Raw genomic sequence first — 5,563 nt, forward strand, 5'->3', positions numbered from 1 at the left:
AATTCATTAAATGGAGACCATATTCTAACAAATAATTCTGGTTTGTCAATTAAGACAAATCTTATTTTTTCCAAATGCAAGGTCTCAGTCATTTCCGTAATCCACATTTTAATTGTGGGGGCTGCTATCAATCAAAGAAACATAGAAACATAGAAAATAGGTGCAAGAGTAAGCCATTCGGCCCTTCGAGCCTGCACCGCCATTCAATATGATCATGGCTGATCATCCAACTCAGTATCCTGTACCTGCCTTCTCTCCATACCCCCTGATACCTTTGGCCACAAGGGACACGTCTAACTCCCTCTTAAATATAGCCAATGAACTGGCCTCAACTACCTTCAGTGGCAGAGAATTCCAGAGATTCACCACTCTCTGTGTGAAAAATGTTTTTCTCATCTCGGTCCTAAAAGATTTCCCCCTTATCCTTAAACTGTGACCCCTTGTTCTGGACTTCCTCGACATCGGGAACAATCTTCCTGCATCTAGCCTGTCCAACCCCTTAAGAATTTATCTATAAGATCCCCCCTCAATCTTCTAAATTCTAGCGAGTACAAGCTGAGTCTATCTAGTCTTTCTTCATATGAAAGTCCTGACATCCCAGGAATCAGTCTGGTGAACCCTCTCTGTACTCCCTCTATGGCAAGAATGTCTCTCCTCAGATTAGGAGACCAAAACTGTACGCAATACTCCTGGTGTGGTCTCACCAAGACCCTGTACAACTGCAGTAGAACCTCCCTGCTCCTATACTCAAATCCTTTTGCTATGAATGCTAACATACATTCGCCTTCTTCACTGCCTGCTGCACCTGCATGCCTGCAATCAGTTCCGACTACTCATTTAATCATCATTGCTCAAATTATGTTTAAGAATGGTGCACACGAGAATAAATGACTGAAAACATAACTGTATGTTGGTTTGTGAGATGTGTAAGATGGATTTTTTTTTCTCAAATATCTGTCATCCTCACTTGCTGCTTGATGTGATTAAGACTGCCTGTCTAAGAGGGAGTCTATATGAGGAAGGACTGTTGTTGCAAGCAATGTGGCAAGTCCAAACTCAATATTTACTCACAGGAATGTGTACAGATACAAAAATCAGCCGCTGCTGGAAGATCGTCAATTCAGTGAAAGACGCACTCTTTATTTACTGTATATACTATGAATAATATATACATTTGTACAAAAAAATCCTCTCTTCTGCAGTATGTACACCAAAATGGGAACAATATAGAGAAGATTAGCCTGACACTTACTCAAGGCTGGCATGCAAAATTGTGAAGCATTCTATCTTTTTTAAGGATTAAATACTAGTAAAATATTTGTAATGCGAGGGAGGTGTTGCATTGGTTGGCTCATTGAATGAAGATAATACCATGTTTCAAATGTATTATGTAGGATAATTTCAGAAAGAAAAAAATGTGGCTCTGCAGAGAACAATCTATTTAGGATTGTTGAAGGCACAGCACAGAAGGAGGCAATTCTGTCTCTCTACTCCGTCCTGATTTCTTCCCATTTTCAAAGAGTGAGCTCCAGGAAGCTTATTTCCAGAAGCCTTTTGGAGTGTTTTAGCAGTGCATTCAGTATTTTCTATTAGATTGGGACCTGAAATCAATCCTTCTGACTTGCAGGTGAGAACGCTGCAATACTGGTCCAAGATTGACACCTCAGGCTTCCATTGTCTTGTCCTGCCTTGAATATTTGTTGTCTGTATAACATTTTGATATTCCCTTCCTTCCCTTGTATTCAATTTAGAATACTCAACTAATTTAGAAGGATGAGAGGCAATCTTATAGAAACATATAAAATTATTAAGGGATTGGACATGCTAGAGGCAGGAAACATGTTCCCGATGTTTGGGGGACACAGTTAACGAATAAGGGGTAAGCTATTTAGAACTGAGAGGAGGAAAAACGTTTTCACACAGAGAGTTGTGAATAGTGGAATTCTCTGCCTCAGAAGGCAGTGGAGGCCGATTCACTGGATGCATTCAAAAGAGAGTTAGATAGAGCTCCAAGGGCTAGCGGAATCAAGGGGTATGGAGAGAAGGCAAGAACTGGGTACTGTTTGTGGATAATCAGCCATGATCACATTGAATGGCGGTGCTGGCTCGAGGGGCCGAATGGCCTATTCCTGCACCTATTGTCTATGTATCTATGTATCTATGTAAGAAGTGTTTTATGCTAAATAGTGGCCACGTTTCCAAAGTACTTAATCAGCTGTGAAGTGTTTTAGTTATAATTTAACTTAAGTATTTTAAATAAATAGATGACTTTCAAATAGGTTGATATTTTGTTAAAATGGGAGAGAAAGGAATACAGTAGGAGCATATTATACAATTGCTATGAAATTCCTCATTTACAGTATATCCAAAGCAGCAATTTTCCCAAGGTGTGCCCCAGCATCTTTATTTCCAGTGTTGCTTCCTATCAGCTATATTGACAGTTACAGTTTATTGAGGCAGATTTCAAATCAATTCATCTGTAGTTTTTAAATGCTGTATGTGCTCAAAATTTTTAAAATCAGCCTTCACAACACACGTTTGAGAAGATTCAGTGCTCATTGTCAATGCTCCTGTCCACAATTTGTGTTGCAATGGACAAAGAGAACATCAGCTAAAGCCAAGTAGGGATCAGATGCCAACTGCGAATCGAAAGCTTACTTCCAGCTGCCTTGCAACTGAAGATCGTTTCTGTTTGGCCTCGCGTTGTTTCCCCTGGGTGGCCCCCTTTACACTGCCAGGCTCAGAGCTCAGAATTCAGAAACGTGGCAGTAATGACAACAGATTAGTAATGTTACCACCAATTATGCGCCAATCACTGTCTGCCTGTCTGGCAATGAAGCAGATCATTATTGAGAAGTATCGCAAAAGCCCACTTTTTGGCATGAAACCTGTGCCAAAAGAGAGGCCAGTTTCACAGCATGTGTCATCTGATGCAAAGTCAGTTTAAAAAAAATGAATTTCCAAATTCCAGTCAATCTTTCCTAAAGAAGGGTCCCAACCCTAAAGCATCACCTGTTTATGTTCACCAGATATGTTGTCTGACCTGTTGAGTTAATCCAGCACTTTGAATCTTTCCTTCATCTAGATAAAATGAATTTGTGATAAACAAATTGTGATAAACACTTCATAATTTACATCATGCTTTATTTGTGTAATGGGATGACTGCAAATTGTACATTGTTTCCATTTTGTTAATGACACAAAATTTCACAATGAACAATTAAAACACACTCAGGCTTAAAGTTATTATTATTATTATTATTATTATTATTATTATTATTATTATTATTATTATTATTATTATTATTATTATTATTATTATTATTATTATTATTATTATTTTTATTTTTATTTTTATTATTATTATTATCATTATACTTACAGCAAAATACTTAAAATTAAATTGGAACCAGATATAAAACGATATTTCAAAGATGTTTCCTCAATTACGGCCTAATAACGGCGAAAAAACTAATACTCAAATTTTGGAAAAATACAACAGTTCCCACAGTGAAGATATGGATTACTGATATGTCTGAGACACTACATTTAGAAAACATTAGGCTTCTCTTGGCTGAAAAAGCAGATCAATTTCTCAAGACATGGTTGCCTTTCACTGAATTTCTGCAACAACAGAATGGTTAAACACAAATTTTAACCCGATGCCAGGGATGGGTGGGGGAGGGGGGGGGGGAGGCTGGTGAAGGTGGAAGGTATATCTCCATCTTCTCTTTTCTTATTTCTTTTCTTTCCTCATGCACGTCTTTGGTAGCTTAGGGGTCTTTTTCTTGCTTTCTCTTATTTTACTTCTCTTTCTTCATTCTCTTCTTTTTTCTCTCTTTTTTTCCTTTCTTCATCTTTTTTTTGACTTAGGTTTCAATGTTAAAAATGAACCTGTACAATAATTGTATAACTGTTATGTCAATTGCCTTATCCCAGTACAATTGCTTCTAATAAAATAAATTAAAACCCCCCCCAAAAAAATTATACTTTCAAAGACTCTCAAGGACGCCTTACAAAATTTAATAACCAGATTACAAAACATATAAGCAGAATAAAACAAAAACAAAAACAAAAAAATAGTAGGGACAACACACAATTCAAAGAGAGAGCAGCGGCAGCTCAATGCACCAGCGCTCACTCTCCCTTCTGGCAGCCATCTTGGAGACAAAACAATCAAAACACCTTTTAACATTAAACTTCCTCCACAGTGACTCCTACACACTCCTCACTGTGGCGGAAGGTGAAATATAGTTCAAGTCCTTCCCCTTCCTCTTCCGCGGTCGTGGGCCTCGAGCCCCCGTTGACGGGATGATCTTGACTCCCGTAGATGGTGTTCGGGCCCTCTGCATCGAGGCGCTCCACTCCCGCATCGGGGGGGGTTGTCAGCTCCTCCGCTCCGGGCGAATGAACCTCGCGTCGGGGCAGATCGAGCCTTCTGGGGCGTTGGAGTTCCCGACTAGCCTCGCCCCGAGATTGCGAGCCTTTGATGATAAAGTCCGCGGTGGTCACGGTGGGAGCGATCCCAGGCAAATTAGCCTATTTACACCACTTGGATTATAAAGCATTTGCTTGGTTCATCTTAGGTTCCCAAAATATGCTACTTACACTTGGCTTCCCATTTCAGCTAAAATGATCCCTCCTGTTGAATTGTACAGTAGCTGAAGTTTAATTTGTTGCATTAGAATTTATGTTAAGAAATTGATTTGAAAAATGATATAATGTTCCACAGCAAGGTAACTCAGGAGTTTAACCCTAAACATTTGGAGAGAACGTAGAACATAGTGTAGCGGCGCCTGCTGGCGCACGCAGGTATCAAACGTGACTCGGGAGGGGCTGCTTGTTTTTATGCGGTTTTGCTTTCGCGCGGTAGTTCAGTGCTGACCACCGTTGTGGCCAGACGTGTTGTGAGAGCCTGTAGGCTGAGAAGTTTTTTTCCTGAATAAAAATATGTTTGAAAACTCAGTTGTTGCTCTTGCGACCACCAAAATAGAACAGTACTGATCAGTCTGAAGAAGGGCCCTGGATCTGAAACATCTATTTTCTCCACAGGTGCTGCCTCACATGCTGAGCCTCAGGTACTTTGTTTTTTGTTCATGACTCCAGCATCCGCAGTCTCTTGTGTCTCTATAAAAGAGCACAGCAAAGGAACAGTGCCTTTGGTCCACAATGTCTGTGCCAAACATGTAACCAACTTAAATTATCCTTCTGCTTGCATTTGCTCCATGTCCCCCCATTTCCTGAATAGGCATGTATCTATCTAAAAGTCACTATAGCATCTGCTTCCACCAGCACACCTGACAGCACGCTCCAGGCATCTATCACCCTCTGTGTAAAAGAAACTTACTCCACACACACATCTCCGTTGAACCTTGTCCCTTTGTCCTTATACAGCAACTGTGTTCTCCAATATTTAACATTTTTACCATGGGAGAAAGGTCAAAAGGTTATAAGGAATAGTAGAATTAGGCCTTTGGGCCCATTGGCTACTCTGTCATTCATCATGGCTAATCGATCTCTCCTTCCTAACCCCATTCTTCTGCTTTCCTCCCCATAACCTCTG

General features: G+C 40.1%; 1 non-coding gene across 1 annotated transcript; it reads left to right on the forward strand.

The window, feature by feature from the left end:
- Positions 1-1,186: 1,186 nt before the first annotated feature.
- LOC116983455 lies at positions 1,187-1,293 on the forward strand. Its single transcript, XR_004414695.1, has one exon. It is a non-coding gene; the product is annotated as a U6 spliceosomal RNA (small nuclear RNA).
- The last annotated feature ends 4,270 nt before the right edge of the window (positions 1,294-5,563 follow it).

The sequence above is a fragment of the Amblyraja radiata genome, chromosome 1 (genome assembly GCF_010909765.2).
Source record: "Amblyraja radiata isolate CabotCenter1 chromosome 1, sAmbRad1.1.pri, whole genome shotgun sequence".
Lineage (NCBI taxonomy): Eukaryota > Metazoa > Chordata > Chondrichthyes > Rajiformes > Rajidae > Amblyraja > Amblyraja radiata.